This window comes from Hemicordylus capensis, chromosome 2, assembly GCF_027244095.1.
Source record: "Hemicordylus capensis ecotype Gifberg chromosome 2, rHemCap1.1.pri, whole genome shotgun sequence".
Classification (NCBI taxonomy): domain Eukaryota; kingdom Metazoa; phylum Chordata; class Lepidosauria; order Squamata; family Cordylidae; genus Hemicordylus; species Hemicordylus capensis.
Window position 1 is genome coordinate 87,998,772 of NC_069658.1, and position 24,988 is coordinate 88,023,759.

Sequence of the window (24,988 nt, forward strand, 5' to 3'; positions counted from 1 at the left end):
GCCCAATTCAGGAGGCCACTTTATTTCAGTTTTGATTGTTTAAAAATGTCTTTCTATTCATTTCAATGGGCAAACTTCAGTTAGAGAGCCAGCGTGGTGTAGTGTTTAGAGTGCTGGACTAGGACCAGGGAGACTCAAGTTCAAATCCCCATTCAGCCATGAGACTTGCTGGGTGACTCTGGCCCAGTCACTTCTCTCTCAGCCTAGCCTACTTCACAGGGTTGTTGTGAAAGGGAAATTTAAGTATGTAGTACACCGCTCTGGGCTCCTTGGAGGAAGAGCGGGATATAAATGTAATCATCATCATCATCATCATCATCTGTAACTTTTTGGGTTGATTTCTGAATTTAATGAAATTACAATCATTAAATGTCTGGTCCTGACTGTCAGGCTGAGGTGGGTTGCTAGCATTCTCCACCCAACATTGGCAGGTTCAGACGTCATGGAAGCGGCAGCAGTAGTGGGAGCATAGTGGGGACCAGAGGTTCTTCCATAGTAACTTGCTGCTATTATGCGTGAAGTCACTCTCTGAATCATCTACCTCAACCTAGTGCACTTCTCTATGAGTCAGATGTTCACCCCCTTCCATCTGACTCCTGTGACCCACATGAGTTGTGATTGATGAGGCTCTCCACGTTATTCCAGGTTCTGGTAAATTCTATTGCATTGTTCTCCAGTTAGAAGAAATGTGGTAAACATGAAATAATAAGTCCAAGGTGTACAATAAAAAAAATCTCAACTATCTTTCTACTAGTACACAGTTCATAAAGAACAAGTACACAGTACAAAGAACAGTCTCTTTCATAGTCTACAGCAAGTGGTTACTAGTCTTTATCCAGTCTAAATAGTACAATAATAACCCTGGCAATTTTGTGCACAATCTGTCGCTATACATTCATTGTACCCGGAAGAGGTGCAATCTACGCCACATCCTATGAGCTGAATGATTGATTGATTAAGTGCTGTCAAGTTGGTGTTGACTCTTAGCCACCACACAGATTATCTCCAGGATGATCTGTCTTCAACTTGGCCTTTAAGGTTCATTCATTGCTGTTGTAATCCAACCTTGCTGCTGGCCGTCCTTTCCTTCTCTTTCCTTCACATTTTCCCAGCATTATGGACTTCTCAAGGGAGCTGGGTCTACACATAATGTGTCCAAAGTATGATAGTTTGAGCCTGGTCATTTGTGCCTCAAGTGAAAATTCTGGATTGATTTGTTCTATGATCCATTTGTTAGCTTTCCTGCTGTCCGTGGTATCCTCAAAAGTCTTCTCCAGCACCAGAGTTCAAAAGCATCAATGCTTTTTCTATCCTATGATCTGCCACCCTCCAATTCTATTTGTGCTCCTAACCCTTATTTTCAGAAACAGACGCATATATTCCTGTGAAGGGATTGAAGTCTCAGGCTGTCCCCCACTTCAACCATTATCTTAGCATTTATCATATTTTAAATGTATTTATCATGCTGAATTGGTGCACCTGTGACCCATTTACCTCCTAGACACTGTAAGTTTCTTCAGCTAATGATTGTCATTGGATTAAACAGAAATATAAATTGGTTGCTGAGGAGTAGTCCAAAACATTTTGAGGCCTAGGGCAAAAATATGACAACTCCCCTGCCATTTGCAGGTAGGTGTGCTTACTGTGGTGGGTGGACAGTGCTCGCCACCCCCTGCACCCCTCCTCATATCCATGCCTGAGGCAACTGCCTCACCCTGCCTCATGGCATGGCTGCTTCAGAAACCTGCTCACCAGCTACTTCACAATCCCTTTTTGCCCCTCCTTTGGGGCACAATTTTTATGGCATATTGTATCTAATTTATGGGGGAGGGCATGGAAGTGTAGCTGTAAGCAGGGGCATTGCTACAATTGAACAGAGGGAGGTGGGCAAATGTCCCTGGGCCCTTGAGGGAGAGGGGCCCATGGGCTGGGTACAGCTTGCTCTTTGCTCTCCCACTCATGCCTCTTTGGAAAAGGGGTGGAGCGATTGCAGGGGCCTATCTTCACTTTTTGTCCCAGGGCCCATTTTAACTTTGCTACACCCTTGACTCAAACTGAGAGAGTAGAAACCTGAATCATGCAAGTTTGGGAAGAGGAAGGGGATGTCTGAATGGAAATGCAAGGAGAGAAGTATGAGAAAGCAAGGGACAGCAGTGCTGATCTGGACACAACCTAAAGAAGTATGTGCAGTGTGAGTCAACTGTACTTAATTACTTCTGTCACCTAAGCAGTTCAAAATGTTCTTCTTGGAAAAATCCAGCACTTGAGAGCTTTATTTGTTTGTTTGTGATGAAATGCATCTGGAAGAATATCATGCAAGCAAACTCTCTGCTGATCAAATTGCATTCATGTGTTTCTTTTGCAATGAAAAAAACATGATGCCTCAATTTTTGATTGGTTGCACATGATAGCTGAAAGCAATCCATGTTTTTTCCAAGTGGACATTTAATTTCCTTATAGAACCCTCCCTTCCACATTACTGTACCAAAGGAAACGGTAAAGCCCCAGGGTCATTGGACAAGAATGACAAAACAATAGACTTCTTGCTCTTGTTGCTTTTTGGAGATTCTGAGAAGCACATTTTCTGGGTCCCTACAGCTTGATAAGTGTTCCCAAGTGTGACTATATACTTAAAACTAATCACATGTTTAAATGCAAGACTGGACGTTTTCTGGATATGGGATAAAATATACAGTATGTTTAAAAGAACACAGTTCATCTTTTCAGGACTCGTTTCAGACCATGAATCAATAACCAGGCTATTCAAATGTGCAGCAGAAACCATGCTAAGGGAACCCGGCACGGCTTCTGCGGTGTGTGAGAACCCCTGGGAGCCATGCAGATCCCGGTGGCAGCATGGCAGCGGGCCCTCTTAGGTAGTCCACCACTTCACCAAGATTTGGGGCATGAGCACACCCAAAAATGGGCTTCATGGGCCGCAGTGGACACACTCAGGGGGAGGGGGCTCCCAGTAACGCCCCATGCACTTGTGCAGTGCATTGGGGCTCCCGGGGGGGCGGGGTGCCTCGCAGCCGCGCTTCCCTGCACCCAACCCCCAGAGCACCCGAGCGAGGTGCGGGTGGCCCATGGGGAAACTACCGCTCGTCTATTTCAACCATACAACAACTGTGGGGAAGGCCGACTTTGTGCTTGCTTTCAACCCGAGCAGCCTGTGGCAAATGTATCAGGTGGTAGACTCGCTGTGGGCATGTGCAAGTTTGTGTTTTTTGCAGGTTAACACAAACCAGCTTTGTGTTAAAGCACAGGCCAAATCCTTGCTATTAGAACAAATGGAGAGAAGGCAAACAGCCCAATGACTACAACATCAGAGGGCTGGAAAGGTGTGTGTTGAAACTGAAACTGAGTTCCCAAAGGGGCAACAGGAGGTACATGCCAGTTAGGAGGAGGCATCCCTAGAAGAATACTTGTCACCTGGTTGAAATATGGTTTTTCCATCTGTCCATCCAACTTTTCAACCTAATATTGAAGCTTATATTAAATGGCAATCCTTCTTTCACATAATACACTCAATGGGGCTATTCACATGAGAGGCCGGGCGGGTGGGAAGACTTCCCAAACCTTGCCTTCCCCCCAGAAAATCATTGTTTTGTTGGTGGGAGCGTGCTCCACACTCCCACATGAGTGGGAGCAGTGTGGAGCAGGGTGGATTGATCTGAGGCTGGGACTCGTTTTCCTGGCCTCCATTGACCCAAAATGCACCACATGATGCATTGGGAGATTCTCCCTAGAGACGGGTGCTCTAGGCACCTGTCTCTGTGTCCAAACTGGAAGCAGCCCATGCTCTCACACAAGCAAGTAGCCAGGGGTAAGGGAGTGCTCCCTCCCCTAACCTCAGCTAACAGCCAGGGTAAATAGCAGGGCTAGGCGGCACTGCCCAGCCGGGATTGAGCCTAATCCCAACCCTTCTCATGTGCAGCCTAACCTGGGCTGGGCGTCCCTAGCCCGAGTTAGGCTGCTCGTGAGAACAACCTCACTACCTACCTTTTATGTCTCCTGCACTTTTTAAATATTCTGCATTGCGTGAGAATTATATCTTTGAAAGAAGTATATGCTTTAGAGCTGCAAAAAAAACCCCAAACCATATTAGTCCTATAAAAACATCACTGTTGTAAAATTGTTGATTTGCAGATGTCTCCTTGGTGCATTGGGTTGCCAGATGAAGATAAACACTAGCAAGAAATAGAAAATATATGACAGGTAGTACCACTGAACCACAGTTATTTTTGCCTCCTGTCAGCATAAGGTTGCATACTATTTTGCAGTTCACTTTTCCTTGGGCAAAGGAAAAATGAAATGAAAGCTGCTTTTTTGAATGAACAGTCTTCAACCACTCGCTGCATGTGGCTAATTTCTCTAACACCCTTTTCGTTATTTCTCTCTTGGCAGCAATATTGGTGATATATAGAGTATATTCCATTATTTGCAGGTTGCGTTCACTGATTCAATAAAGGGACTACTGTAAAACATGTGGATAATTTTTTAAATTAAATTTGCTGCTGCACTCACATCATCTGGAAGGTGTGGGAGTTAGAGTGATTTGTTTAATGTATTTTAACATGTTTTAGGTAGCTAATTAAAATTCCACTTTCTGCCATATGCACACCAGTTACCAAATCCTAAGGCAGTTGTCTCAGCTTTCCTTGTGGGGAAGCTGCCCTTGGCCACTGAACACAGCTGCTGGCCTTACCATGTAGCAGGGTGAAGCAAGGTGCCCAGGTGCCGAATCCGGGGAGAACAGGGGCAGCATTTGGCTGGAGTCACTTCAGGAGCTAAAATGGCTAAACCCTGGATGAGCAGGTAGTTGCATCCTAAGTGAGTGTGCTTAGGTATCGAGAGTTTCCAGTCTGCTTTCCAACTCAGATATTCAGCTGAGTGCAGTTGTTGTTTCAATCTGATTTCAAATTAACTATGTGTATCATTGAACTGCTGAAACAGATGAAATAATAATAATCAGTAATTAATGAATAGTATAAATAATAGATATTCAGATATTCAGCTGAGTGCAGTTGTTTCAATCTGATTTCAAATTAACTGTGTATCATTGAACTGCTGAAACAGATGAAATAATAATAATCAGTAATTAATGAATAGTATAAAGTGAAAAATGCAAATTGTTTTAAACATTCTGATAACAAACTATATTTCAGACTGTTCAAATGTAAGCATTAAAAAATTTACATTTTTAAAAACATAATTAATTGTATTTCTGTATGTTTCATCTGTTGTAACACATTTAGAAATACTGTAAGTTGGACTGCATTTTTCTTACTACAAAGCAAGTTTCTAAATCCACTGTTCTTCTATAAATAGATGCCCCACCCCATCCTATAGGACAACAGCAGCGCAATGGAGTGGCCGTCTGTGGCTCCTATGCGGAATCAGTGGAATGATACTAGTGACATTACTTAGCCATTCTTCAAAATCATATCAGCACATTTTGCACCTGGGATCCCACAGATGAGAAGGACCTCTCCAGGGGGCAGCTACTGGCACAGCATCTATAACATACTAAACCTACATCCAGCAAGATGGAGGTAGAGGCTGGAGACCCATATTGCTCAGCCACAGCCAACTTCACACCTGAACCTGGTGGGTGGGGCTCAGTCCTAGTCCTTCCCCCTGTCAGCTTAAGGTGTTTGGTGGTCCAGCCCAGGGAAAAGTTGGGAAGAGGAAGAGACAGGATATCTGTTGCAGCAGGAGCCAAGCTCATAGTGCTGAGCCATGCCCAAAGCAGTCTCTTTGAAGAAGGAAAAAGAGGTGGCAATGAAGAAATATACCCCAGCTTGTTGGGCACTAGACAGAGTGGCTGTAACTGCTGTCACAGGCAGAGCCCCAATTATGTATTATTAATTATGAGAGAGAGAGAGAGAGAGAGAGAGAGAGAGAGAGAGAGAGAGAGAGAGAGAGAGAGAGAGAGAGAGAGAGAGAATACTGTGCGACTCCAAAGGCTCCAGGCGGTTCACAATAAAGGATGAGACCTGACTCTTGATGTCTGGTGTTGTCTATGGAATCTGTGGACACTCAAGGGCCCTTCAGTGTGGTGGAATTATCTAACTGGGTGGGGAGAAGCTGTTGGTCATTCCATGAAAAATTTGAGCAGTTTTCAAACTGTGTTTCAGGGGGTTCTGGAGTTCCTTAGGAACTTATCAGAAAGTATTCAATGAGAAAATGCGTCATTACTAATGTTCTCCTGTAATGCTTAGGTAATTAGTAGTGCTGGGTGTGCAGGTAGTATTGTGGAGGAACAATTGGATTTTTTAAAAAATTCCTCATTGGGGATAAATGCTGAAATACTCTTTGAATTTCAGATTCTCCTTGAGAAGAACCCTAAAATACTCTCTGAATTTTTTCAAATTTTGAATTTTAAGCCCTAGTTCTACCCGTGAAGATTTTGAGGCCTAACATACTTGGTCAATCCCCACCAAATGTGTGCTCTAGAACTTTCCCTAGAACCCTTGGTTTGGTTTCCATGGCAGAAAAGTCAGCATGAAAGGCCTTCCAGAAGACAGAAAGTTGTAAAACCAATGCAGCAGCAGAAAGAACCCTGCTGTGTGAAACTTCCTGTATGTGCCTGAGGCATGCTGGGAATACAACCCATGATCCTTGGATGGGCTCCGATTACAGTGGGAAAAGAACCTTTCAAAGTTAAGTAGAAGAGGAATTTTTTTAGCAGATTTAATTTTTCTCAAAAGCACTGCAGAGGTTACACTAACTGGAGTGAAGGCATGAACCTGAATGTCAATGGGAAGTCAAGGACCTGAATGTCAATGAGGAGAGCAGAGCCACAGGTTTTTAAAAAAACAGGACCACCATCTTAGAAAACATGGTGTTGTCAGACAGAGAACATGGATGTTTGGAGACCATGTTTCTTATAGTCTAAATATAAGAACCTACTGTTTATTTTTTGACAGTGCTGTAAGTTATTGAGTTACAGCCCAACAATGAACTTTGTTCCCATGACAAATCAGATTCTGCACAACATGTGTTTTATCTTGTGTTGGCTGAAGTGATTCATCAGATGCTAACACTATGTTTCTAGAACTAAGTAATGTCAAGTTAAAGTTCTGGGCTAGGCAACTGGAAATAAACTTTGGAGTTGGTACAGATCTTTCTATTTACTGGATTCTGTCAAAAAGAATAAAGCACCTAAGAGCCTCAACAATCAGTACTGGGGAGTGGGGGCGGTGGGGGCGGGGGCGGATTGACAGCTTGACAACAAAATTGACAACAAAATTGACAACAAAAGTTTGTTGACAAACTGTCCATTTCTATAAATGTTCCAGAAATGGCAACTAACGTGCTAGATGACGGGAGCAAATCTCAGCTCCACCATGGATCATATTGTATACACAGCATATGCATGGTTCTTTTCCCATATATTGGGGTTTGTTTGGTTTCTTTGCTGTTGTTTGGCTGTTTTGTTCAGAAGGGAACCCATCAGTTGTGGTAGCTGGGAATAAAAGTCATCAAAATTAAACTAGAAAATTGGCTGCAAATAAAAAATGCCAGCAATGTCTGAGTCACCATCAATGCAATTGGCAATCAAATAATTAAGGAACAGAATAACAGCATGTCTGCACCATGGCCAAAATATATTTGCAAGTCGGCATCCAATACCAAATATCCATCAACTAAATTGAATTTTGCTTGCGAGTCTATACATTTAATATCTAGTTAAATTAGGTTGATTAAATTATGGGTCTAAGAGTGAAAAAATAAGGCATAAAGACTTAAGCCTTGAAGAGGAAAGCCTTTTCTGAGGCAAGTTGAAGATAAGGAACAACGCATAAGGAACAAAACATATATGGAATGTAGGCTGCAATTTCCAGCTTCAGAGGCATTTTTCCCCATTTGAATAAAGGTCTTTGATACTGCCTCTACCAAGTCACAGGAGGTAATAGTTTTGTTTTCTTTGACAAGGCTGAAGCCTCAGGTGTTGCAGCTGGTTTTGGTCACTCATAAATTAGAAGGATTTGGAAGAGATAAAAAACATTACCAAAGGTGAGGGGCACTTGGTTTAATGAGGAAAGGTTGGAAGAACTGGGCATGTTTGATGTACATATTATTTGTTGAGTATCCATGAAAACTGAGCACTCTATAAGTACAATTTTAAAAAGAAATGGAAGCCAAGTAAGTACAAACCAGAGCTATGTAGTCCTAGACTAGCTTAAATAGGTGAGATGTATGTATGTATTTATTTATTTAGAAATAAGGGGAAATAATCAATTAGGCAATATCAAGTGCCTGAGGACATGGAACAGAAAACAAAAATACCCTACAAGGCTTAACAAGAACCAGAAGAATGCAGAAACCAAGAAGTAAAGATTTAGACATCAAAGATGGAAGATGAGCAGGAGCTAGAGAATGAATACAATTCAAAGTAAATAATGTGATCTTAAACGGAATGCAAAAGAGAAAGGGTATTCAGTGAAAAAGCAGATAAATGTGATCATATTTGCATGTAGAAAAGATCGATGTAATATGTGACAGAAATATGGTGTGAATGGGGAGAATTGCCATGGGCACAATTCTAGGGAGGAGAGCTGGTCTTGTGGTAGCAAGCATGACTTGTCCCCATAGCTATGCAGGGTCTGCCCTGGTTGCATCTGAATGGGAGACTTGACGTGTGAGCACTGCAAGATATTCCCCTCAGGGGATGAAGCCGCTCTGGGAAGAGCAGAAGGTTTCAAGTTCCCTCCCTGGCTTCTTCAAGATAGGACAAGATTTTTTTTTTTTTAATAGGACAAAATTTTTTTTATTGAACCAACAAACTACCAAAGCATACAGTATGTTTCCAAAGCACAATTATATACAAAGTGGTTGTTTGTACATGATATATCTACAAAGATTTACACACAAGGATTTGGAAACCCACAAGGTTATGAGGTATATGCAGGCAGTACTGTAACTCGGGGATGAGGGATTACAAGGCACATCAGGTAATCGGCGGGGGGGGGGGTTACGTCCAACGTCTATTTCCATAATTTGTCCCATTGCTGTTTAGAAGAGATACACTTGTCTTTTTGCACATAACCATACAAACATTTCCAGAAGAGATTTACTGTCTCATCCACGTGAACCTCTTGGTCGCGTCTTCCCTCCCTATTCCTATGCAGGAGCATTGCATAAATGACATACAGGTTTACTAACCTGATTACGAGAAGGGGAACGTTCCAATTCCCTAGTATGACGGCACCTGTTCCGTCCCATTTCCTTGAAGGTTTCTTTCTGGGACCTCGAAAAGAGGTTCTATCGCTCAAACCCAAGGTTAGTTCTTCCCAAGTCTGTTTTCCCAAATCAAGCCACTCTAACAGCTTCCTTACTCCCTGCCACACTCTTTTGGCTACCACACACTCTTTTAAGAAATGTGAGTGGGTTTCCCTGAATGTTTTACCTAGCTCACTAGCTTTCTGTTTGCAGGTGATTCTAGGACACTCTTGCTCGTCCTCTGGGAGCCATGGCTTAGCCGCATTAAGTGGCAGTACTTGGTGGTATAAGCGCCACCTTGTTTCCCATCAATGGAAAGGGACTTTTTTCTCCTTAAAGAGAGTGATAGGGTGATCGGGTTGCAACAAGTACTGTGAGGTGCGGTGTTTGTAGCATTTACATTCTAAATCAGGTTTTAAAAAACCCGCTTCTAGAATCTCTCCATAAATTGTTTTCCTTAGCTGCTTAACTGAGGAGGATCCTTTAAATAGATCCGGTTCAACCTTCCATTTTTTAAGTGTGAATAACAAATCTCTCAAGTAGTCCGGGTGTTCTCTTTTTAATACTTGTGTGATATTACCATTGAAAGATCCTTCCCCCACCTTCAAGATAGGGCTGAGAGAGATTCCTGCCTGCAACCTTGGAGAAGCTGCTGCCAGTCTGTGAAGACAATACTGAGCTAGATAGACCAATGGTCTGACTCAGTATATGGCAGTTTCCTATGTTCCTATGCTGACGTTATCCTTAGGATTTGGCATAAGTCCCCAGCACTGATGCTGCTGCACTGACAGCAAGGCAACACCAGCATAATGTCCTGGGATTTGCTGGCATAATGTTATGCCAGTATCCCCAGTGTCTGCATAGCATTACCTGCACAGGGTCCAAAAATGGGTAATTTTAGCCATCTTTAGTTATTATTTTTCTATGTAAACTTCCTTGAGAACTTCTGTTGAAAAGTGGTATTTAAATATTCTTAGTAGTGGCAGTAGCAATGTTAGGAAAACTTCAAGGGATAAACATAATCATGTACACTGCTCTGGGTTCCTTGGTGGAAGAGTGGGATATAAATGTAAAAATAAATAAAGGGAAGAGAAGATTAAGTCTGAATTGTTACTTCTCTGAAATCCTGCTACTGGCCCCTATGCAGTAATGCCTTAGAACACAACATCCAAACAGCCAACAGGAACATCTACTGTACTCCACTACCCCAACTGGGGGAGAAAGACCATCACGCCCCACACAAGTAAGCAAGGGCAACAGAGATATCATGCTTCAAAATAGGACTACTGCAAATATTTCCCATGCCTCCTACCCTGCCTACTCCTTCAATACTATCAACCAGGGGTAGGCAGTCTTGATTCTCCAGTTGCTCTTGAATAACACCACAATAAATTGAGGCTGAGGATGTTGGAAGTTGTTGTTCAACAACAGCTGGAGAGAACCAAGCTGACCTATGCCTGTGCTAAACTATAGGCCAGTTCAGATGACATTTCATCTGCCAGCACCAGCACATGCTGCTGCTGCCGCCTGCTGCTGCTACTGCTACTGCTACTGCTACTACTATTACTATTACTGTTGTGCTGTTGAGTCGGTGTGGTGTTGACTCCTGGTGAGTGGCGACCACAGAGCCCTGTAGTTTTCTTTGGTAGAATACAGGAGGGGTTTACCATTGCCATCTCCTGCTCAGTATGAGATGATGCCTTTCAGCATCTTCCTATATCACTGTTGCCTGATATAGGTGTCTGGGAAACATATCAGCGGGGATTCAAACCAGCAACCTCTTTCTACTTCCCCGCTGCGCCATTAGGTGGCTCATACTACAACCATACTACTACTTGTATGCCATTTAGACACGATGTATCTATGAAGTCATCTCTAGCCCATGGATGAAGAACTGAGGGAATCCTGTTTCTCTCTGTCGCTGCTTTCAAAAGCAAAGGAGCCACATTGGTACAAGTTGGTTGGCAAACCCTATTCATCTATCCTGCTTCCCAAATTCACCCTGTCTCGGATACTGTTAAAAAGAAAGAAAAAAGTTGCACATCAGAGTTGCACATATCCATATGATTGGGAGAGGTCCAAATCGAATAGCATAATGCTTATAAATGTAAAAATTTAGGTAAAAAATTATTTATAAAAAAGAGGTCCAAATCGAATAGCATAATACAGGGCATGTATGTGGAAACCAAGAAGGGTTGGAGAGATATCATGAGACTCCCTCTCAAGTTGAATATCAGGAAGCTGCTTTGTGTAAACACCAGGGGTACTTTATATTGCCTGGGAAAGCTGTCTACTCTTCCTTCCTTTGAGGATTTGAAGGGAAGACTTTGCTATGTGTGTGGATCTTCTAGTACGTTTAGGTGGGGTGGACTAGAGAAAGGATGGGGGGCCCCCCCATACCTTTGATCCTTCTTAGCAGAAGGATCAAAGATCCTTGTTTTCTTTAGAAGCAGCATCTAAGTCCATATACATATCATTAATACTTCCGCAGTAGTCATGCACCATCAAGACCTAACAATTTCATTATAGTATAAGCTTTCCTGGACTATTACAGTCCACTTCATCAGGTGCATAATCATACAGTGGATTAGTTACCTCCAACACACTGCTCCTAATTAGCCTTTTAATGTATGGTTATGCGTGGAAGAAGCATTTCTAGTGCTTATTACTGATTGGGAGAATAGTCCCAAAGGGAGCAGTTGTTTCAAGCGGCTGCTGGAGTGGGGAGCCCTCGTCGAGCGGCACGAACTCTCTCTCCCAGTTTGCACGCCAGGGGGCGCTTCGCTTCTCTCTGACGCGTTTACGCACACTGGAGCCCGCATGTTCTGGCGGTTGTTTGAAATCTCCACACCAAGGGAGAATCTGGGGATAGAGGCTCCCTCCCGCGCGAGTCAGAAGGGCTTGAAGCTTGAGTATAGCAGTCGAGATTCATTTCTGCTCCTCCTCAGCCCCCACATCCGACAAGCGTAAAGTTGCGAGAGAATTGTGCTCGCCTGGTTTCCTGCAGTGGCAACCGGGCCACCCGCGCTCTGGCGATACATACTAGACTCAGGAAACTCCCCCAGGAGCCCCGTCCGCTCCTGTCGGAACAGGACGTTTCTGGGGAATAGGGGACGTCAAAAGCGCTTGTGATTCTCACGTGAGTGCTCATCTGTTGGGCGCAAAAGTGCTTTTAGGGGCGTGTTTCACACGATACTATTTATTTATTTTTCTACACTCGCATGCATGCATACACATTTGCCAATTAAGTTTTTTTTTTAATGTGATGCGTGCTCCCCCCCTCCAGTGAAATTACAGGTGCAAATATGCCAAAGGTGACTTAAAGTGTGAGATTTACTTTGCCCTTCTCTTAGCAGACTGTAATATGCAAGAGAAAACTGTGAAAGCAGATCAGTATACTGAAATATGGTTACAACTGGGAGGGTGACAACAGATGAGGAAACAAACTGAACCAAATGCACATTTGTCCCCAGTTTACTGTTAACTGAATGCACATTCATCCCATTTTCCTTCACCTCCACCATCCCTCTCTCTGTTGCCTCCATTGTGATGAATCAGATTGTTGTAAGTGCCTCATCAACAACAACCATTTTGTTGTTACTCTGTAAAGCACCATAGACACTGATGATGGTTCAATATAAACAACAATATATGGCACACAAAGAGTAGGAGAGAGGCATGAAGGCACTTTTTAGCATCTCATGTGGAAGCTGTTTGCAAAACTTTCCTACAGATCAAACAGATTGTTCAGTTGACTAATATGCAATTACAGTGGGGGGTGGGAATAAAATATACAAAAGAAAGTTATGAACTCCAGAAAATTATAGGTAGAACAGCAAATTTGGTTTATGTGTGGAAAAGGAAGGAAGGTGTTAATGAATCTTTCCATCTGTAATGGTTGGAAGCAGACTACTTGCTTGGCAGGAATGTGGGAACCAAGCAGATTTCAATTTCTAGAAGAATCTACTCCCTTTTCTCCCAAAGATGCCTTAATAAGAGAGAGAATAAAGAGCTATACATATTGCCTTCCCTAGCACCCCAGATCTCTGCCCACTATAGTAATGGAGAAAAACAGTGCATTTTCTTTTGGGATGATGGACAGTTCTATCATATAATTTAGATTAGTTAAATTTTAATAGCACTTAACGAAGTGAATCAAGACAATATGGGCATTTAAATGTTATTTTCCAAAAGGTCTTTTAACTGTGGAGTGTAATGAAGCAACCCATTCCAGTTTCTTTTGGCTAGTAGGTATGGCACAGACTTCTAAGAAATTTATGATTCTTTATGCACTGAGTTAGCTGATGGATACTAAAAGGATTATGAAAACATGCTGCAAAACATTACATTATGAAACTGGGACTGTAGAAAGCCTTGCTTTTTCATCTATAACTTTTTTTGAGTAAGTAAAAGGAGGCAGGCTGTCTTAAGAAATAGCTACCAAACAGATCTTCATATTATTATTATTATTATTATTATTATTATTATTATTATTATTATTATTATTATTATTTTACACAGTCAGACAGGTGTTATTGACTGGTTTGTTTTATCCAGACATCGAGTCCTTCCCTGGGATGCCAGAATTTTATTGTCAATGTTGTTGCTGTTGTTATAGGTATCGTCGCAGAATATAGGCTGTTCCCAGTAAAGCTGCTTTTTGTAATTGGCTGATGGTGATTTCTGTGACCCCCTATGGTGTTGAGGTGCTCTTCAAGGTCTTTTGGAACTGCACCCAGGGCGCCAATTACCACTGGGATTATTTTGGTCTTTTTCTGCCACAGCCTTTCAATTTCAATTTGTAGATCTTTGTATTTGGTGATTTTTTCTATTTCTTTTTCTTCCATTCTGCTATCCCCTGGTATTGCTATGTCGATTATTTTGACTTGTTTTTCTTTCTTCTCGACTACAGTTATATCTGGTGTATTGTGTGGCAGATGTTTGTCTGTTTGTAGTCAGAAGTCCCATTATTATTATTATTATTATTATTATTTTACATTTATATCCCGCTCTTCCTCCAAGGAGCCCAGAGTGGTGTACTACATACTTAAGTTTCTCTTTCACAACAACCCTGTGAAGTAGGCTAGCCTGAGAGAGAAGTGACTGGCCCAGAGTCACCCAGCTAGTTTCATGGCTGAATGGGGATTTGAACTCGGGTCTCCCCGGTCCTAGTCCAGCACTCAAACCACTGCTTGGAATTCTGCTCTAAGGATTTGTACTAACAAAACAAGAGTGTAGTATACACTGCATATAAATGCATCCATATTGAAAGAAAATGTCTTGAGAATATACCCTTGAGGAATGGAGCCTTGGGAAGTTCCATAGATGAAATATGAATTTCCATGGAGTCATTACCATGATTCGAAATCACTTATAGGTGGTTAGTTATCAGCACACTTGTAACCATCATATTGTTAAAATATGAGCAGAGTGGCTAAAGAATGTTAAATGGGGGACGAGGCCATGGGGAATGAGGCTGTAGCTCAGTGGTAGAGAATTTGCATGCGGAAGAATTCAAGTGTAATTCCTGGCATCTGATAACTCCTGGCTGGAACCCTGGAAAGCCATTGCCGAATTTGACAATATTGAGAATTTGACAATACTGAGCTAGATGGATCAATGATCCACTCAGTTTAAGACAGTTTTTATGTACCTAAATATTGCTCACTGAAGGTGATATTCCAACTTTAGGTTCTTATAAGCCCCACTTAGCATTTAGCTATCTAGACCTTGGATACCCACATTTCTATAACATCAGAGCAGCTAAGTCAATGGCAAAGCGGGCTGTGACTCCTCTATCCACAATCCTAAGTAGGCATCAGTGCAGATCAGCCAGCCAATGACATCAAAAGAAGCAGGGAAGGGAGATCAAAGTGAGAACAAAGAGGCCAGATTATGATGAGGGAAGTGCAGGAGCATCAAGGGAAGTTCCAGTGACATTTCATGATATGATTCCTAGGACTTGTTGCAAAGTGTGATGGATTTGTCACAGATTTGTGATGCATAACATTTGCACAAAACTGTGATGGTTTCTCCAAAACAGATGGGATAAGAACATCATGGTTAACATACACTAACTACTTTAGTTGCCCAACCAGGGTAAAACAGGGCTAGATGGTATCTCTGAGACTTCTTGCTATCCAGATTTTCTTCCAGTCCAAATTGAGGCTTCCTCCTGTCCAAAGATAGATTGTTTCTCTGAATCCACTTTCCCCTGAAAAACATCTCTTTTGATGTATTTCTGTTTCACCTTCATGTGGATTTTATTCTAATTTGCAATGTGCTTGTGACAGGGGAAGCTCACACACTATTCAGCCAAGGTGTTTGCTGACATGGTGTGTTCAGTTGATTGGGGTACTAAACGGTTTGCTGTTCAACTTCTGTGATAGAAGGGAATTTATTAGTTTGGTTGGGATTAAAATCTCACTCACTGATGAACTGAGAACAGGAAATAGGTTCCTGGATGTAAACTGATGATGAGGTAGAAGCAGGAGCATAGCTAGGGAGGGGAGAGGGCCCCTCTCCCCAACGGCCCCTCAGAGTGAGGGAGATAATGAAGAAGATAGGGAGGGAGGGAGCTGGGGGCCTGGGTTCTTTGAGCCCATCCGCTCACTTATAGCTACACCCCTGGGTGGAAATCCAGAGATGTTGGGAAGGTATGGAAAATGGCAAGGAGGTTGAAGGAAGGGTGCAGGGTAGAGAATGAGCTGAAAGAGAGGAGCCTGAGGGAAGAGTAAGCAAGTTGGTGAATTAAAGGGCAGATGACAGGCCTGGTCTGGGAAAGAGAGCTGGTCTTGTGGTAGCAAGCATGAATTGACCCATTTGCTAAGCAGGGGACAACTGATTTGCATTTGGATGGGTAATGCTGCAAGACCCTTAGGGGATGGGGCCATAGCTCGTGGCAGAGCATCTGTTTTGCATGCAGAAGGACCCAGGTTCACTCTCTGGCATTTCCAGGTAGAGCTGGGAGAGACTCCTGCACCTTGGAGAGTCGCTGCCAGACAAGACTGAGCTAGATCAATCAATCAATCAATGGTCTGACAGTATCAGGCTGCTTCCTATGTTCCTGTGACAGGAAATGGAGGCATAAAGGGGCTGATCATAGAAGGAGCTCTGAAGAAACTTCACAGCTCTAAAGTTCAGGAAGTGTTATATGCTATGGAGGGTGGGGCGAGGAGACACAAATACTAGGAAAGCTCATCAAAATGTTGGCAAGGAAAGTAGCTACTTAAGGTCCAGAACAGATCTTGATGCAGGAATTCTAACAGATGTGGCATCTACTATTCGTGCAGCTTTGTGCAAACTTAAGTGGGCAAGGAGGGCCTATTTAAGCAGTGGGGGGAGGGGGTGGGATTGCATTCACATATTGATCTGAAACAACCAGTCAGTTCTGCCTCTAGTAGTATTGCATTTGATGAAGTAGTAAGCTGCCGCTCATTCCACAAGCAACCAATTTGGAGGTATCTACCTAATCGTCATGTCAGTTGTGGCTTCCCACCGCAAACCTGGGGTGACTGAGGGTCAGGCCAAGCTTTATTCTGAGGGAATTGAGAGCTCCCTGGCAGGAATCTCTTTCGAAACTACACCTCCTCCTAGAGGCCCTTTGGGGAAAGCGGTGCCGAGTTTAACCTCCTCGCTAAATCTGCAGTGTGGACGTGCCATGGCATCGCCTCCTGCTCGTCTTCCTGCCGTTTGACAGCACCCCCGCCTCACGGGCACTGCAGCCGATTGGCCTTCCCTTCGTTTCGCCCTCCTTTGGTGCTACCTTTCCCTCCCCCGCCCCGCGGGGTCCAAGGCCGCTCATGCGCGGTCCTCTTTCAGCGCTTTAGCATTCCCTGCCCCTCCATGCGTCTGTCTCTAGGGGCATTCGCTCCTCTGTGTCATTGGGCTTAACAGGTTCCGCCCCTACCCTGCGCTGGGGAGCCGCTGCTGCATCCATCTCTGCCGCCGGGGCAGTTCCCTTTGCGTGGAAGGCGGCTGCTCCTCCACTCAAGCAGACTGAGGGTGAGGCGCAGAGCCGAGCTTGCTGCGAGCTTCACACAGTCCAGGGAGGGAAGGGAAGGGGCTGAGGGCGTCGGTCGGCGTCGTCTCCCCCCGCCCCCGCCTCTCAGCCCGCGTAGGCTCAGAAGCAGCCTCCTCCTCGCCATCCCCTGAGCCTCGGGGAGGGGACTCGCTCTCCTTGCAGCAGAATCGAAAAACGACAAGACGGTGCAGCAAAGAGCAAAGAGGAAGCCAGACAAAGGAGAGAAACGCTGCCGCGGGCGGAGGTGAGTGACAGGCGGCGAGGAGAGGCGAGCGGCTTCTCTTCTCTCTCCGGTTCGCGTCGCGGCTTGTGGCTTATTGGGGGGGGGGGTGATCTCAGGTAAACCTTCGCCCACCCCCCGCTCTGCTACCGGTTCCCCCAAGGCTGCAGCAGGAGCGGCAAGCAGCCACTGATGGCACGGCGCGCGCTCTCTGGCTCCTTCCAGCTCAAGGCGCGTGGGGACGCCGCAATGGTGTGGGGGAGGGGTCTCGTGGCTGCCCAAAATCACCACCTGAAGGAATATGGCGCGGCAGAGGGAGGGGGCGACTTGGTCCACTCGTGGGTGGCCACTGCCGGGTGGAGTTCAAGGCCTGCCTGTGTAAATGCATCAGAATCCTCTGTCTACATTCTGGGGGAAGAGTCTGGTTTTGAATGCCTTCTTTGCTACATGGCGTTGCCCTCCCTTCCAAGGGAAAAGGAAGGGTGCCCAATGGGAAATAACCTGGCAAGAACCTGCAGTCCCAAACAGCGGTTCCGCCGCAACTGGGAAAGCATCCGAAAGGGGGAAGCGGTGATTGATTTGTATGTTTCTCTCTTTGTGCTGTTGCTTAACTAGCTAGTAATGCATTGCTGTCAGGAGCAGGGAAGGTCTAGCAGTGGTATGGAGGATCAGATGTAGTAGCCGGCATGATAAGGAAAATTGCTCATAGTAGTCCCATTGACATTAAAAGGACAAATCAAGCAGTGCCTAACTTATCCTTTTAATTTCAATGGGACTGCTTAGAGCAATTTTCCTCATCCCCTAGGCCAGTGACTGTGCTTCTGCCATTTTCTACAGAAAGCAAGTTCCTAATAATTGTTTCTTGTGTAAGGGTTAAAGGGGGGGAAAGGTGGTGGTGTGCATACAGTAATCTTTCAATTGGCTAGCTAGCAAGTAAAGAATTAAGAGTGTTTTTCATCACCCATTTATTCCTCCAAAATGGCAAATTGGAATACTAACAAAATTAGCACCTTGGCTTTTTCTTATGAAGTTAAAGTTGGAGGAGGAGAACACCATGCATCTTATTCTTCCCTCCCTCATATTTGCAAAGGCTCAAGATGCCAGATTTGCTCTGTTCCTTCTATAGTACTGGTGTGTGTGTGGTTTGGGGGATATTTTGGTGAGGAAATTGATGCACTTACAAGAACTGCTGCTGAGAAAATTGAAATAACAATATTTTAGGAGGGAGCTTCTTGCTCAGGTGGAAATGGGTAGCCATCAACAGTTGTAAATAATTTAAAATTTTCTGGCTCTGGATGATTGTGATAGGAGAGAGAAAATTAGAAGAAGGCAGGTAGTGCCTGGAACAGGTTGTTCAGTGCTACTATTTCCTAGGCTCAAGGACAAATGGAGGCTTCTATACTTGGTTGTGTGTGTGTTTTTTTCCTTGGGAGAGAGGGTGTGGTAATGCCTCTGTAATGCTGCACTGCTAGCAGTACATGTAAGCAGGATGCTTCTGCTTTTGCATATGTAGAAAAACATATTGGCCCCTAATACTGCACCTTGCAGGAAGGAGAAGGAAATGGTAATTTGTGCTTAATATGTAGGCAATTTAGAAAATGAAAATTGCTCAGCAGCATGCATCAATCCTCCCCATAAAACTCATTGATGTGTTAGGCCCTACTCTAATTCTAGTGTTTCATATTCTGTTTCAGTTTAAATATGTTGATTATGCAGTGTTTTTCCCCAGTTGGCTTTAAATTACCAGTGTCCCCAACACTTCAACATCTCGTTTTATTGGGACTGCTTTAGTATGATGAATTTTGCCCAAACTGTTGATTTCTCCACACAACAAAATGTATTAATTGTAGCTAGAGAATGGTCATCTTCATGTACATGACAGAGGGACTTGATTTTAAAATGTTGCTGTCTTCCTTTTAAGGGAGATCTACTTTTTTAAAAAAAATGCAAAGGCATAGTAAACCTTCAAGAAATTAATGAAAATGTTCCTGTTAGAGTTATTTAGAAATGAAAAGCAATCGCTGGAATTGTGTTCACATCAGTCATAGAATGTTAGAGTTGGAAGGGACCTTTGAGGTCTTCGTACAATTTCTTGCTCATTTAGATATTTCTAGAAGGTAGTTAGAATTTATCATATTTATATACTGCCTTATATAAAACCTCTGGGTGGTTTCCAGTTAAAACTTTTTACTGTCAAAGCATTTGGATAGGCCTGAGTATCTTGCATTTAAATCCATTACAAAACTTATTCCCAAGTGATTTTTTTGTATACAGGGATCCATACTAGCCTATGAGGGCAGACATACTTTTGAACATAATATGTCTGCATCAATGAGTGTGATCCATAATGCTCATCAGGAACCTGTTTTCTGCATCCCCCAAACTTGAATTGAGGATGAGAGAAGAATACACATGTCTGGCAGTGTGCATAAGAATGAAACCTGAGGATTGGCCGCCAGCCTTTGGTAACTCATCAGACTGCAGTTTGGGATGGGGCCATAGTTCAGTGGTAAATCATTTGCTCTAGTCTTAATCCCTATCTCAGGTTCAAAATCTAGTATCTCTGGGTAGGACTCAGCTCTGTGAGATACACTGGCTGTTGTTGTAGACAGTCCTGAGCAACATGGACCAGTGTGCTTGCTCAATATAAAGCAGCTTCATATATGTGACCCTATTATACTGGAGTTACACTGGAGCAGGAAATCCTAAACTTTCTCCCACTGAGTCTCCACAGTGTAAGAAAGACATGATGACTTCTGGTTTTTGCTCATAATCTGGGGCCAGACAGATCCATAGGTTCATTATATTCATTGGATATCCCCAACTTACCCATCACCAATGAGTTGATAAGAGATACAGGGGAAGGACCCAAGATCTAGGAAGTGGGGCAGGACAGGCATAGCTGCCACTGTTTGTGGTGTAAGTCTGATGAGTGGCATTGCTAGAGCACTGTTATAGGCATTCAAAAAGATTTCACGAAACCTCAAACCAGAAGTAGGTGCATCATTCAGGCCTCTACATGAATGCCAGTGCTACGGCGGAGAAGCCGCTGCCAGTCTGTGTAGACAATACTGAGCTAAATGGACCAATAGTCTGACTTGGTATATGGCAGCTTCCTATGTTTCTGTGAGGAGAAAAGGCCGAGAAGAATAACTGGGAGGTAGACTGACACTTATTCCACATTAGAAGACAGTTGAATTGAGTCATCTGCATGAAGAAAAGGAGGATTTAGGAGGTGGCAAAACTTTCTGCCCCATCCAGTCTGAGGCCACCATGGATGTGTAAGAGGAGAGGCCTGGCCAGCCTATGTAGTAGGGGGCAAGAGGTCACAATATGATTTGAGTGCTCAAGGACACCAGAGAATGGAGGGTTGGCGAAAGCCCATCCATTCAGTTGCAATTATTCAGCCATAGCATTTAGTGTTGGAAAGCACTTTGAAAGCCACCTTGTCTGACTCCCTGCTCAACGCAGGAAGGTGCTGCATTCCTTGCAAATGGCCATCCAGCCTCTGCTTGAAAACCCCTGGAGAAGGAGAACGCATCAAAAGGCAGATGGCTCCACTGTTGACCAGCTCTTACAATTAGGAGATTCCTCCTAATGTCTAGCCTAAATCTGCTTCCTAGCAGGGTTTTTTTTTTTACAGCTTGCTTGTAAAATAAACATAACAAGCTTGCTTTTAAATTGGAGCTGTGTATTGCTGTGTGGCAGCTGCATCTTCAGCTTGCCATGTTGGTGAGTCATTTCCAGTTGTGCCCTCATCTCACTCTCCTCCCTCAGGCCATGTATAAAAATGCTGCACTGCCTCTGTTGCTAACGGAAGTGTTAGCTTGAGCTTTGCCACATCCTGGTTTATCTCATGAACCCAGTGCAACGATCCAGAAGCCATAGTGCTGCACTGATTATGCAGTAGCCATGCCTCATCCTAATTGTTTTCCAGCACACTCATTCAGTGTGCTCAGTTCAGCTGGTAGAGTGGAAAATATTAATAGTTTAGTTAATAGTCAGTCTTAGGTTCTGCCTTTATCTCAGCTCAAAGGACAAAATGGCTTCTCTTTCTGTGGTCACATCTCAGCACTTTTGCCTCCGATCAGAACTCCACTAGCAAAATCATTCATTCCCTTCTCTGTCTGTGTAATGTCCATCCTTCAATCCCACCTTTGACATTCTGTTTGTTCCTGCTTCCAGCACAAACTCCCTGTCCTCACCTTCAAAGCCCTCCATAGTTCTGCTCCCCTTTATTTATTCCCCCTTACATCCTGCTCTATCCTGTGACATTGCTCATCCAGATTTAACCGGCACCTGCTGATTTGAAGGGTGAAGGATATCTTTAAGGATGGGGGAGGGTGCTCTTACCCCTTCCACTGTGTTTCCCCTGCTGGCACTGTCTTTTGAAACAGTCTGGCGGAGCGGCAGCATACTTCCTTGCCACCTCCTCAGATCAGAAGTGACCAGAAGTGCCCGGTGTGCATGTGCATGTGTGCGATGTGCATGCGCACACTGGCCACTAGTGGTCCGAGGAGGCACTGGCATGGCAAGGAGGTATGCTGCCACTCCGCCAGACCGTTTTAAAAGACAGCACCAGCGGGAAAATGCAGCGGGAGGGGTAAGAGCACCCTGCCTCATCCTTAAAGATACCCCCCACCTTCTAATCAGCCAAATTGCCGGTCATTTGAACCAGTCCAAAGGCCCATAAAAGGGCCTCTGAACCAGTTTGTGCACATCCCCCCAAACCTGATATCTTTGTGAAGCCTTGGTACACAAAGCTGAACACAAAAGTCTTGGCACACAAAGTGAAACTTTGCCTGACCCCTTAATATTTACTCCCTAGTGAAAGCCTACATTTGTCTAACTGAGCCACAAACATATTTTCCTCTCCCTCTATTGCCCATCCCCCATGGTGAAGTCCTGAACTCCTTGGGTCCGGACTTTTCCTCTAATTGTTGCTGTGCAAAACACCCTGTATAGATATGGTATACTTTACTGCTATAAAAACAGTAATATTAGGGTAAGGTCATAAACTTGATTCTTGGATCATTTTACTTCTTCAGTCCCCATTTAATTAATGGAGACTTGTAGGCGGATGACCAGTTTTATAACTGCCAATATATCTATAATGTCTGTTGTTCAAAATGCCTAGTAAGTCACATTTTTGTCAGATTCACCTCAATTTCTGCTGCCCATGATGTATTAATAAGTGTGCCTCTGATATTGTCTGTATTCTACAACTTTTTGATTTTGTCTGTATTAATTTTTTAACATGTCTGTTTTTGCTTGCCCAAAAAGGATATGTCAAAGATAAATGCTGAAGTGTGATAATGCCTCAAGCTATGAAATGCTTACACAACTGAGTAGTCTTAATAAGCTTCCTAGTCTGTTCCGTAGTATTAGTCATTTAAAATTTAAGCATGTAAACATACGCTTCCAGGACTAGGTTCTTATTTGTTTTTTGTTTTAATGGTAACTTGTCTCCTTAGTTGAAAAGCTACTCTGTTGACAGTGGATACATGTACTGTATTGCCTTTAGTGACAATGACCTTTTCATATGAGAAAATAACTTTATTTGAAGTGCTTCTGTCATTAGTCAATGCTGGTGCTTTATCACAGGTTTGCAGCTTAGACAGCCACTATAATTTGGGCGGGGTTGTATGTCCAGAAATCACTAAGTCGTTTGGTGTTAAATTGATTTAATTAATGCTGGCAGATCCAATGTTGAGTGTCCCAAGAGGACCAGATGAAAGGAAAACAATGTAGACTAGTTTGATACCCAAAGTAACTACTTTTCTTGCACAATGACTCTATGGAATAGAGCAGCTTCTGTATGTGCTGAGAGGGACATAAATATACATAATTAGCATAAGAAGATTCACGCTGGATCAGACTAAATGTTCCTCCAGTCCAATGTTCTGATTTTCCTCGTGGAATCAGATTATTTATTTATTTTTATTTATTCGAGAGAAGCCCTTATCTGAGAAGCCCACACCTCCCAAGGCATGAAGGCAGCAGCCTTCCCTTGCAGTTGCATCCCTGAGAATGTTCTTCATTGGCTTCCTGCTTCTGAATCTAGAAGGTCCATATGGCCATCATGAAATATACTGCAAAACACTAGTGTGCATGTGTTTCTTGAGCCTGTGCCTAAGCATGGTGAAAGTTTTAGATGCCTTTGCCCCTTAGAAGCAGAAGGGATTGTGACTGTCTTGAAGGAGTATTTGTCACTCTTAACAAATTTCCTGTTCTTTTTGTTCAAGCCCTCCTCGCCACTGAGTTCCATTAGCTCAGCCCACATGTTTATCTGTTAACCACCCTCTGAGTCTGCAAATGTTCCACTCCATTAAGTTACATTGGGGCAGTTTTTGCATGGTTGGGCCTCTTTATTCAGATTTTTGTGAATCTGATGTATCTGCAGGTTACCCTGGGTCTGCCGGTACCACATCCTGCCTGCAGTTGCTTCGGTTATGGATCAATAAGGATAAGGATATCCCACTCTTTTGAAAATAGATACAAGATGAGAACGAGTTTTTTGTTTTTAAAAAACCTTATTTCTATCAGTTTTCTCTACACTATGAATAGCTTTCTATGCATCCTATTATGGTCCTGTCTACCCAGTGCCATTTTCTTCTAAACTAAAGAACTTAAATGCTTTAGCTCTACCTTAATGGAAATGTGTCTCACCCTGAAAAATTTGCTGCTTCTTCCTGCACCTTTTCAAGTTCTATGAAGTTTTAAGATTTTTAGATGGGAAGACCAGCACTCTGTACATAGTATTCCAAAAGTGCCCACACTGTATATTTGTATCAAGAATGCTGGTATTTTATTTTCTATCCCATTTCTCCTAATTGTCCTTCATACAGAATTGCCCTTTCACTGATGTTTATACTGAGCTGATGTTTCGAATGAGCTATCCATTAAAACCCCAATATCTTTTTCCTAGTTATACACTGATGAAGTCTGAATCAACAGTGACTAAGTCAAGTTAGGATTTTTTTTTTCTATGTGCATCACTTTACACTTGCTTATAGTGAACCTCATTTGCCATTTTGTTGCCTATTCAGTCAGTTTATAGAGATCTTCTTGGAACTCTTCAAAGCTGGCTTGTATTTTCATCATCCTGAATAATTTGATGTCATTATGCACGTGACCACTCACTCCTTACTCCAGATCATTTATGGACAAGCTAAATATGATTGGTTTCAGTACAGATCTTTGGGGGACCTCACTTTTCTTCATTGTGCAAACTACCTGTTAACCCCTCCACAAACTTCTCAATATTAAGAATACTCTCACAAGAGTATTCCATTCTGCTTCTGAGGGGGGAAGTGCCTAAAACTTTGACCATGATCAAGCACAGGCTCAGATAACACATGCACACCAAGGATATACTGCAACATTTTGTTGTGGGTCTATACTTGCAGTATTTACCCAGTGAGGGATCAGTTTGGAAAACCAATACTTCACTGAAAATGTTATCTACCCCTCTCATCAGAGCCATAAGGCCTATAAACTTAGGGTATTACTCTGAC

The 24,988-nt window shown here is 43.3% G+C and overlaps 1 protein-coding gene across 5 annotated transcripts in view; it reads left to right on the forward strand.

Annotated features, from left to right (window-relative positions):
* CDC42SE2 (CDC42 small effector 2) overlaps positions 1 to 24,988 on the forward strand; it is a 184,044-nt gene that overhangs the window by 44,470 nt on the left and 114,586 nt on the right. For 3 of the 5 annotated variants that reach the window (XM_053302845.1, XM_053302846.1, XM_053302844.1), the window contains exon 1: positions 17,032 to 17,495. The exons of 1 other annotated variant lie outside the window; for it this stretch is intronic. The gene's annotated coding sequence lies outside the window, so the exon portion shown is untranslated. Of the gene's footprint in view, positions 1 to 17,031; positions 17,496 to 17,801; positions 18,053 to 24,988 lie in introns of those variants that run through there. One more of the 5 variants, XM_053302849.1, reaches the window with a different exon arrangement.